Here is a 12,129-nt window from a genome sequence, read left to right as displayed (position 1 = left end):
ATTATTAAGAATTTATGTATATGTTTTATTTTTATCTGATTCTTGATTTTAACTGACTTTTATTTTATTTCAGAATTTTATCTTTAGATTTTTAAACTGATTTTTAAACTTTCTTACAGGAGGACCTTGCAAGACTGGAAGATTGGACATCCAAATGGCAGATGAAATTTAATGTGGACAAGTGCAAGGTGTTGCATAAAAATAACCCTTGCTGTAGTTACACAATGTTAGGTTCCATATTAGGAGCTACCACCCAGGAAAAAGATCTAGGCATCATAGTGGATAATACTTTAAAATCGTCCGCTCAGTGTGCTGCAGCAGTCAAAAAAGCAAATAGAATGTTAAGAATTATTAGGAAGGGAATGGTTAATAGAACGGAAAATGTCATAATGCCTCTGTATCACTCCATGGTGATACCGCACCTTGAATACTGTGTACAATTCTGATCGCCGAATTTCAAAAAAGATATAGTTGCGATGGAGAAGGAACAGAGAAGGGTAACCAAAATGATAAAGGGGATGGAACAGCTCCCCTATGAGGAAAGGCTGAAGAGGTTAGGGCTGTTCAGCTTGGAGAAGAGACGGCTGAGGGGGGATATGATAGAGGTCTTTAAGATCATGAGAGGTCTTGAACGAGTAAATGTGACTCGGTTATTTACACTTTCGAATAATAGAAGGACTAGAGGGCATTCCATGAAGTTAGCAAGTAGCACATTTAAGACTAATCAGAGAAAATTCTTTTTCACTCAACGCACAATAAAGCTCTGGAATTTGTTGCCAGAGGATGTGGTTAGTGCAGTTAGTGTAGCTGGGTTCAAAAAAGGTTTGGATAAGTTCTTGGAGGAGAAGTCCATTAATGGCTATTAATCAATTTTACTTAGGGAATAGCCACTGCTATTAATTGCATCAGTAACATGGGATCTTCTTAGTGTTTGGGTAATTGCCAGGTTCTTGTGGCCTGGTTTTGGCCTCTGTTGGAAACAGGATGCTGGGCTTGATGGACCCTTGGTCTGACCCAGCATGGTAATTTCTTATGTTCTTATGTCTGTATGCTTTTGTTATGCTGTTTGGTTGTGTATATTGGCCTTTTGATTGTTTACATTCATCTTATTGTTTAATGCTGTGTTTTATTGTGTATGCTTATTTTGTAAGTCATAAATGTTATCAACAGCATATAAATGCAAATAAATAAATACAGGCTGCAGTCCATTGTAGTAGTTTCAGGCTACTGTCTCAGTTTGTGATACCTGGCATCCAGCAGTGCTTCCAGAAAAGAAAGATAAGCCTGGGGTTTGGAGTGGCTGTATGTCAGATGGTTGTAAAGAGGAAACAGGGATGTAGAGTGAGGGAGAGCCTGAAGTTTTACCAGCATCCTTTACCAATGCTGTGCAGTTTAACAGAAATAAATCAGGAAAGACAAAAAGAGAGGTGAGTGAATGTAATGGTTTGTGGGCCCTTGGCCTGAGGTGAGAGTTGTTACCACCTGTGGGGAGGAGCCCCACAGGTCCTTACCGTCGGGGAGGCGAGGTCGGCACAGCAGGAGCTCTGGGTGCTAATCTGTGGGGAGGTCCAGAGGAGCAGGGTAAGAGACACAGCCAGAAGGAACCCCCACGGTGAGCAGGCAGACTGAAGATCAGTACCTGGGCAGAGACCTCTGAAGGGGTTGGCGCTAGGCAGACCCGAGGAGCAGGAAGCGTGAGACTGGATGTGCAGGAGGTACACTGTAGAGGCAACCCCGAGGGGCGTAGCTGCATAGCAAGGGAGGTACTGATGCGATGACATAGGCTAACCTGCGGAGCAGGGAAGCCTCACTCTGGTCTCCAGATGATGACGTAGACAGGCCTGAGGAGCAGGAGGGACCGGCACTGACTGGTGGTTAATGAGAGTATTGTCCCGAGGAGCGGGGAAGCACAACAGTCACTGGTGTCGAACGTAGGCACTACCCCGAGGAGCAGGAAAGCACAGAGACAGAACTCCCAAGTGGTGAAGGCATTCCCAGAGGCAGCCCCAAGGAGTGGAGAGCTGGTAGAATAGGATCTCTGGAAGGCACAGGGCCAGCCCGAGGAGCGGGGGAAGCCAGGAGACCAGGTCCCCGTAGAGAGCGCACAGTAGCCCCCGAGGAGCGGGTACCAGCCAGGGTCCAGAGTCAGAGTAGGGTCCTGTAGCGTCACCACTGGTTCAACAGAGACAGGAGCTTGAAGTAGCGATGAAACTTGTTGCTAAGTCGGTTAGCTGGGGGCGAAGGTGGAGCTTAAGAACCCAGATCCAATGACATCATCAATCCGGGACACCCCTGAGGTTCCTGCCATGGCAGCTTCAAAAGAGGGCCCGGTGGCGCATGCGCCTAGGAAGGCCCGGAGTTGGCGTGGGTGGCGGCGGCATCCTGGCCGCCACGAGGAACCATGGGGTACGTGGTGGCAGAGACTGGCCGGGAGCAGGCCCGGAGAGGGAAGCAGGGCAGTGCAGGACATGAGTAGGTGCAGTCACAGTCGTCTGTGATCGATGGTCAAAACAGTACCCCCCCTCTTAAGGCCCCTCCCTGGGGGTTTGGGTTTGCGAGGATGCTTGGCATGGAACTACCGAATGAGATCCTTGTCCAGGATATTGGCAGCAGATTCCCAGCTGTTCTCTTCAGGCCCAAAATCCTCCCATGAAAGGAGATATTTCCACTTTCTTCCACGTTTTCTAATGTCCAGGACATCTCAGACCTGATATGTGACATCTGCTTCCGAGGACAGTGGTTGAGGGTCCGGTGTTTTTTTAGAAAATCCAGAGAGAATCAAAGGCTTTAGTAGAGAAACGTGGAAAGCTTGTGAATCTTGAGCGAGGAAGGCAGCTGGAGTCGGTAAGTAACAGGACCCAGACGGTGGAGCACAGGAAAGGGGCCAATATATCTGGGAGCAAAGCAAGCTGAGGGCAGCTTAAATTGGATAAACTTGGTACTGAGCCATACTTTATCCCCAGGTTGGAACTGGGGTGGTTTACGGTGGTGCATGTCAAAGGCCTTCTTCGATCTCTGAGCAGCCTAATTGAGCAGCTGTTGGGTATTTTGCCACAATTGGTGCAGTTCTTGAGCAGTTGAGTGTGCTGCTGGTGAGGCCACGGACAGCGGAAGCGGGAGTGGTGGCAAGGGCTGGCGTCCATAGACCACCTGGAAAGGATATGAGCCGGTGGAAGCAGACTGATGGGAGTTTAGTGCGAACTCCACCCATTGAAGGAGGTTGGCCCAATTTTCCTGCCACAGGCTCACGTAGGCTCGCAAGAATTGTTTTAAGGTTCTATTGATCCTCTCCATTTGTCCATTGGGTTAAGGATGGTAAGCCGAGGTAAAATCTAATGAAATATTGAATTTTTTACAGGGAGATTTCCAAAAGCGTGCAGTGAATTGAACTCCACAGTCTGAGAGAATATGCTTGGGGAGACCACGGAGCTGGAACACCTGCTGGAAGAACAGTTTAGCAAGCTGAGGCACCGAAGGGAGGCTGGGAAGTGCCACGGAGTGGGCCATTTTAGAGAAACGTCGACAGTAACCCATATGGTGTTGTTACCATTGGAGACAGGCAAATCCACTATAAAGTCCATTGCGATATGGGTCCAGGGCTCGCTTGGAATGGGAAGTGGTTGCAAGAGTCCCCAGTGCCTTCTTGTGGAGGCTTATGAAGGGCCCACGTAGGGCAGGACTCTACCTTTGCGTATCCTTTCGTATAGTAGGCCACCAATAGTACCGCTGCAGTGTAGAAAGAGTTCTGGACTGGCCCGGATGGCCTGAGATCAAAGAGTCATGAGCCCATTGAAGAACCCTCTGTCATAACTGGTGAGGAACCACTGTCTTCCCCGGTGGTACTGGAAAGGTGGCGGACAGAATGACCTTGGCAGGGTCTATTATGTGCCACGGGGTATCGGGTACATCCTCTGCGATGAAGGATCTGGAGAGAGCATCAGTGCGTCCATTTTTTATTGGCTGGGCGATAACGCAGTATGAAGTTGACTCGGGTTATGAAGAGGTTTAAACACTGAGCATTTATTTATTTATTTATTTTATTTAAAAACTTTTATATACCGGTATTAGTATGCATACATCATACCGGTTTACAATGTAACTTAAAAGGCAGAAATTACAATGAACAGGGAGGGCGAACAAGGAGTATACAAAGAGCAGGAGGAGGAGGAATTAAAGCAATAAATAAAACTGCAATGGACTATTTACAGGAATATACAAGGCATAGGCAAGATACTTGCGGATGATGTATGATGTAAATACTCAAGATTTTTACGATCCGTTTATATTAGGGATGTGAATCGTTTTTTGATGATTTAAAACAATCGTCAGATATATTTTAAATCATCAAAAATCGTTAGAGCCGCGATACAATAGCAATTTCCCCGATTTATTGTCAAAAAATCGTAAATTGGGGGAGGGGGGAGGGCGGGAAAACCGGCACACCAAAACAACCCTAAAACCCACCCCGACCCTTTAAAACAAATCCCCGACCCTCCCGAACCCCCCCAAAATGTTTTAAATTACCTGGGGTCCAGTGGGGGGGTCCCGGCGCGATCTCCCGCTCTCGGGCCACGGCTGCGTTAATAGAAATGGTGGCCCTTTGCCCTTACCATATGACAGGGCACAGGTAGCGCCGGCGCCATTTTGGTTCCTGTCACCCGACGTCACGAGTGCAGGAGATCACTCCCGGACCCCCACTGGACCCCCAGGGACTTTTGGCCAGCTTGGGGGGGGCCTCCTGACCCCCACAAGACTTGCCAAAAGTCCAGCGGGGGTCCGGGAGCGACCTCCTGCACTTGGGCCGTATTGCCAATATTCAAAATGGCGCCCACTGGACCCACTGGTGTTGGGCTCCCTCGAGCCAGGGTCGCCATTCCTCGAAGGCCAGCTTGATGGCCAACAATTCTTTATCCCCAATAGCGTAATTACATTCCGCCAGAGAAAAGCACCGGGAAAAAAATGAACAAGGTAGTAGCTTTTGAGCAGTTGAGTACCAGCTCAGCATAGTTTGTACTTCAACGTAGGAGGCATCGACCTCGATTACAAATGGCCGCGTAGGGCTGCCGGATGGCAGAGACATGGTTCCTTGAGGAAGGCAGACTTAAGATCCTGAAAGGTGGTCATGGCTTCAGGTGACCACTGAAAGGGGTTGGCCCCCTTGCGAGTCATGGCTGTGAGTGATGTGGTCAGAGTTGAATAATGGTGAATAAAGGAGCGATAGTAACTGGTGAAGCCAAGAATTCGCTGAAGAGTCTTGAAGCCCGTAGGTTGAGGCCAGTCGTGGATGCTCTTCAATTTCTGAGGATCCATTCTAAACCCCTGGCTGGACACCACATAGCCAAGGAAAGGAATGGTCTCCTGCTCGAAGGAGCACTTCTTGAGCTTAGCGAAAAGTTGGTTGTCTCGCAGATGCTGGAGGTCACGGGAGACATCCTGGTATTGGCTTTGAAGGTCTTGCAAGAAGACTAGGATGTCATTGAGGTACACAACTATGCACTGGTAAAGCATTGCTCTGAAAACCTCGTTCATCAGTTTTTGAAATACCACAGGCGCATTGCAAAGCCCGAATGGCATCACAAGGTATTCAAAGTGGCCATCATGTGTGTTAAAGGTGGTCTTCCACTCGTCACCCTTGCAGATCTTGACCAGATTGTAGGCTCCGCGGAGGTCCAATTTGGAGAAGATTTTTTCTCCTTGTATCCTGTCAAAAAGCTCAGAGATAAGAGGCAGTGGGTAGCAGTTCTTTAGAGTGATTTCATTTAGGCCTTGGTAATCGATGCAGGGACAGAAGGAGCCATCTGTTTTATTTATTTATTTATTTTTTTAGAATTTTTATATACCGACATTCTTGATACAAATATCAAATCATATCGGTTTCCATTATAACAAAACAGTCGCGGCTAAGGCGTTACATTAAACAAGGCGTCTGAACAATAGAACGTAAATATTAAATAGTAATAAATAAATGTAACATCGAACAGCGTTAATAGGCGTAACATAATCATAAATGGAACAGCGAACCATGTTAATAGGCGTAACATGAACTAATGCATCTACTAGGGTATCTTTCATAACCTATGGACTATTCGAATCAGGTGTAAGCGGGCCCTAAGGGAAGTAAGGATGATCATGGATCCCATAGTGGACTATTCTGCCCTTTGACCGGTGTCAGAGTGTTCTTGAGACTCCGGGAAGGCTTGTCGGAAGAGCCATGTTTTAAGGTGTTTCTTAAAAGTTTGATGACATGGTTCTTGGCAAAGCTCCAGAGGCAGTGAGTTCCAAAGTGTTGGACCGGCTATAGAGATTGCTCGTTTTCTTAATGAGGTTTTTCCCTACAAAGAAAACTCCTGCTCCTGTTCTGATCACATACCGCTCGATACTCTATTTAAATTGCTTGCAAATGCAAGCCGCGTCTGCAAAGCGTTAGGCGAAGCGTTAGGCCCGCGCAACCCATTTTACTGTATAGGCGCTTAATACAGTGCCTATACAGTATCCTGGGTGTGCTGGTACCTGTCATTTCAAATGTCATTTCAAATGACATTTGAAATGACAGGCACCAGGAAGTGGATCCCAGCTTTAACCCATGAAAACCTAAAAACCGAAAATCCCCTCCTCCCGAAGCGGCTCGACATGTGCCAACTTACCTTTTGTTGCTTTTCAGCCCCTTCCCTTCTCTGCCGCCCTCCGGAGGGGGCAGCCGGCGGCAAAAAACGGCTCGCAGCGGTCGTCCCCCCCCCCCGCCACGCAGGTCCCGGTTCTCCTGGAGGAAAAATCCTCCCCCCCCCTCGGAGAACCCAGCTAGGGTTGAGAGGCGCGAGTACTGAGTAAATCCCCTTCCCCAGGGCAGTGCCCCCGACAGGAGCTGCAAGGTTGTGAGGGAAGCGAAGCGTACTTTCATTGGCCTGAGCGCCCGTCAATTTGGGTGCTCCAGCCAAGGAAAGCACATAGACGGGCGTGCGTGACGTCACGGTGTGCGTCACGCGCGCCCGTCTATGTGCTTTCATTGGCTGGAGTGCCCAAATTGAAGTATGCTTCACTACCTTGCAGCCCCTGTCAGGGGCACTGCCCTGGGGAAGGGGATTCACTCAGTACTCGCGCCTCTCAACCCCAGCTGGGTTCTCCAGGGGGGGGGGCACTGGAGGCGCTAGGACTCCGGTTCCTCCCAAAAGACGCTGCACATGGTTGTGAGGAAACGCTGCAAGCCGCTTTTGCCGCCGGCTGCCCCTCCGGAGGACGGCAGAGAAGGGAAGGAGCTGAAAGCAACAAAAAGTAAGAAAACAACAAAAAGTCGCTTCGGGAGGAGGGGATTTTAGGTTTTTAGAGGTTTCCTTTTGGGGGAAAGTTTGCCGCCTACCCTTACCCCTGCCTCTAATGCAGGGGTAAGGGTAGGCGGTAAGTTAGCAGGTTAAACGCGCGGCAAAATGGCAGGGTAAAATAGCGATAGTCGGGGCGCGCGTTACTGTATGGGAGGGAATAGCTAATTCGATCGTTTACATTTAATATACATGCCGCATGCGGAAAGGGTTAAAGAGGCGATTTAAAGAGGCGGTAAGGATGGGTTAAAGGGGATAGTGTATCGCAGGAGGGGCTAACGCGGCCGGAAAGTGAGTAGAAAGTGGGTTAGGAGCGGGGTAACCGCGGCCCCACTTTACTGTATCGGCTTGATAGTCCGTTAATAGGCGAGAGCCTTGTTGAAGATAAAGAAGTAATGACCCGGAAACGGCTTTTCGGCCAGGATCCTCGAAGACGGACTGAAATAGGGCCATGAATCCTGGGAGATCTTGAAGGACCGGGTCAGCATGCTCCCAGAGTGGTGACGCCCAGGCCAAGGCCTTACCATTCAATAGGGAAAGAATGTAGGTAGTCTTAGTGATCACGTCTGGGAAGTAAGCTGGTTGCAGGCAGAAGTGCATATTGCATTGATTCAAGAAACCCCTGCACTTAAGAGGGTTCCCTGAAAAACGTGGAGGTGCCAGCCAGGGAACCGGTGTAGAGGTGGAGGTATTGATCTTGATAGACATTGAGGTGGCAGTTACAGTAGCGTCTAGGCAAGTGCTCATGTAGTCGATAGCAGCTGCCAGACACTCCAGGAATTTTTGCTGTTCGCTGATCCTTTGTGCGAGGCCTGGAATGGCCTCGAGGGCCAAGACCTCTGCCAGGTCCATGTACTTGGCAATCTGTAATGATTTGTGGGTTTGTGGGCCCTTGGCCCAAGGTGAGAGTTGTTACCACCTATGGGGAGGAGCCCCACAGCTCCTCACCATCAGGAGGCGAGGTTGGCACAGCGGGAACTCTGGGTGCTAATCTGTGGAGAGGTCCCAAGGAGTGCGGTAAGAGACTCAGCCAGGAGGAACCCCCACGGTGAGCAGGCAGGCTGGAGATCAGTACCTGGGCAGAGACCACTGAAGGGGTTGGCGCTAGGCAGACCCGAGGAGTGGGAAGCGCGAGACTGGTCGTGCAGGAGGTACACTGTAGAGGCAATCCCGAGGGGTGGAGCTGTGTAGCAAGGGAGATGCTGATGCGATGATGTAGGCTAACTCACGGAGCAGGGAAGCCCGAGTCAGGTCTCCAGATGATGACGTAGACAAGCCCGAGGAGCGGGAGGGACCGGAAGTGACCGGTGGTTAACGAGAGTACAGCCCCTAGCAGCGGGGAAGCACAACAGTCTCTGGTGTCGAAAGTAGGCACTGCCCCGAGGAGCAGGGAAGCACTGACAGTCCCAAGTGTAGCATGTAGGTGCTACTCCGAGGAGCGGGGGTGCACGGACAGTCCCAAGTATGGAACGTAGGCACTACCCCGAGGAGCGGGGAAGCACGGAGATAGAACTCCCAAGTGGTGAAGGTGTTCCCAGAGGCAGCCCCGAGGAGTGGGGAGCCGGTAGAATAGGATCTCTGGAAGGCGCAGGGCCAGCCCGAGGAGTGGGGGAAGCCAGGAGACCAGGTCCCCGTAGAGAGCGCATGCTAGCCCCCAAGGATCGGGAACCAGCCAGGGTCCAGAGTCCAAGTAGGGTCCTGTAGCATCACCACAGGTCCAACAGAGACAGGAGCTCAAAGTAGCGATAGAGCTCGTTGCCAATTCAGATAGCTGGGGGCGAAGGTGGAGCTTAAGAACCCAGATCCAATGACATCATCAATCCAGGATGCCCCCGGGTTTCCCACCATGGCAGCTTCAAAAGAGGGTCCAGTGGTGCGCGTGCGTGGCGGTATCCTGGCCCCCACGAGGAACCATGGGGTACACGGTGGCAGAGACTAGCCCCTGCCGTGAGCAGGCCCGGAGAGGGAAGCAGGGCGGTGCAAGATGGGAGTAGGCGCGGTCGCAGAAGGCTGCGACCAACAGTCATAACAGTGAACCCCGTAAATAAAGAGGAAAAACAACAGGCGTAATACACATACAAAAAGGTTTATAAGTAGTGTTGCAGCCTGGTACTGCTGGCGAGGTAGTGGACCCTTGGGCCGACCCACCCCGAGAGGCAGGGTAGGCCGGGAGGCGGAGCCTGAGGCTTGAGGTGTTCACCCGGGAACCAGGAACCCCCCAGGAGGAGCCCATAGGGTTCTGGCACCTTGGGACTTGGGCAAAGGCACTTGGCCGGTCTAGGGAACAAGGCAGTCCAAGAAGTGACAAAGTCTCTGCGGCAAGCGGGAACCTGGAACAGGTTCTGTGGCGTGAGGAAGTCCAAAGGATACTTGGTAGCAGAGGTACCGGCTGAAAGGGTCGGGGGCCGGCTGAAGACAAACAGCGGGCAGTGCGGAGACTGTAGCTAGCCGGTGATAGGAACAAGCCAAAGCAGGGCTGAAGCAAGCTGGAAACTGGAGCGAGCTGAAGTGGAGTTAGTAAAACCCGGACTGGAGTAGACTGCAGGTTGGAACGGAGTCTGTAGCCAGCTGAGAGCTGAAGCAAGCTGAACAAGAACGGAGTCAGGTACGGGCTGAGGTCAATGGCAGGCGGCAGGCAGAAGCGAAGTCAGGAACAGGCTGAAGTCAATGGCAGGAACGTGGAACAAACGTAGCGCAACTTAGAACTACTGACCAGTAGTGAACCTCGTTGCAAGGCATAGTACAATGAGCGAAGCAGCCCTATATAGGGCTCAGGCAGGAAATGGACCGTCGGGTGGAGCCCAGACACTTCCTGTGTCTGGCCCTTTAAATCCTGTAGAGAGGCGCGGCCGCGCGTCTAAGCAGGAGCAGAGCAGGGCTGTGCAGGACCCTGGACAGCGGCCTGCACAGCGTCTGTACGTCGGCAGCGTCAGACGCAGCAGAGAAGGCAGGAGAGAGCCTGAACGCAGGCTCCGACGAGTGCAGCGGCTCCAGCCGCTGCAGGAGGCCCCGAGGGCGGCTCCAGCCGCCAGGAAACACCAGGGCTTTTGCGGCCTCCAGCTGCGAAGACCCAGACGACGGTGTGGGCGTACCCAGCCCCAAAGAAAGCCGCGGTTCCGGCCATGGAGGCTGCAGCGAGCCCGGGGTGGCCCTCGGACCACGTGGGAGGACCGAAGGCGGCGTCTCCAGCGACGAAGGCCGGTACAGGTACAGGTACAGGTACAGGGAGGGGAAGCGGCGGAGACCGCAACAAGTAGTTAATTAAATAACTATAAAAAATTCAATATTCAAAAACACGCAAGATTTAATATCAAATATTACAACTTTTAATATCAATTAAGTTAAGAACATAAGAACATAAGAAAATGCCATACTGGGTCAGACCAAGGGTCCATCAAGCCCAGCATCCTGTTTCCAACAGTGGCCAATCCAGTAGGGGTGTGCATTCGTTTTGAACTTAAATGTAAAACGCTACTTTTTTTTTTTTTTAACTTAAAAAAGTGATGAGGCGAAAACGATCGGATTTCCAACTTATTCAACATAGCTATGTTGAATAAGTTGGAAATCGCGATTGTTGATCCTAAATAAAAATTTAAACCTCTCACCCTCCTTAATCCCCACCCCCCAAGAGGCCCCCCCAAGCTGGCCAAAAGTTCCTTTTGGGTGCAACGAGGGTCCCGGAGCGATCGTGCGGGGAATCACGTGACGCCGCGTCACTCCGACGTGACGCCGACGTCACATGCTCCTCGCAAAGGAGTTCAGAAATGGCGTCCTGACTCCCTGCTGTACCACCAGGGAGTTTTGGTAAGTCTTGGGGGAGGAGGGGGATTAAGGAGGGTGAGGGGTTTAAATTTTTATTTGCACGTATGGACATAGACTCAACTTATGGAATTCTCCATATGTCCATATTGACCGCAAATGGGACCCCCTTTCTACTTATGGACTTATGAACATAAACTTTTGCTCTGCACATCCCTACAATCCAGGCCATAAGAACCTGGCAAGTACCCAAAAACTAAGTCTATTCCATGTAACCATTGCTAATGGCAGTGGCTATTCTCTAAGTGAACTTAATAGCAGGTAATGGACTTCTCCTCCAAGAACTTATCCAATCCTTTTTTAAACACAGCTATACTAACTGCACTAACCACATTCTCTGGCAACAAATTCCAGAGTTTAATTGTGCGTTGAGTAAAAAAGAACTTTCTCCGATTAGTTTTAAATGTGCCCCATGCTAACTTCATGGAGTGCCCCCTAGTCTTTCTACTATCCGAAACAGTAAATAACCGATTCACATCTACCCGTTCTAGACCTCTCATGATTTTAAACACCTCTATCATATCCCCCTCAGTCGTCTCTTCTTCAAGCTGAAAAGTCCTAACCTCTTTAGTCTTTCCTCATAGGGGAGTTGTTCCATTCCCCTTATCATTTTGGTAGCCCTTCTCTGTACCTTCTCCATCGCAATTATATCTTTTTTGAGATGCGGCGACCAGAATTGTACACAGTATTCAAGGTGCGGTCTCACCATGGAGCGATACAGAGGCATTATGACATTTTCCGTTTTATTCACCATTCCTTTTCTAATAATTCCCAACATTCTGTCTGCTTTTTTGACTGCCGCAGCACACTGCACCGACGATTTCAATGTGTTATCCACTATGACACCTAGATCTCTTTCTTGGGTTGTAGCACCTAATATGGAACCCAACATTGTGTAATTATAGCATGGGTTATTTTTCCCTATATGCATCACCTTGCACTTATCCACATTAAATTTCATCTGCCATTTGGATGCCCAATTTTCCAGTCTCACAAG

Source organism: Rhinatrema bivittatum, chromosome 1 (assembly GCF_901001135.1).
Source record: "Rhinatrema bivittatum chromosome 1, aRhiBiv1.1, whole genome shotgun sequence".
NCBI classification, from domain to species: Eukaryota; Metazoa; Chordata; class Amphibia; order Gymnophiona; family Rhinatrematidae; genus Rhinatrema; species Rhinatrema bivittatum.
The sequence above is the reverse complement of the archived record's forward strand: the minus strand, read 5'-3'. Positions refer to the sequence as shown.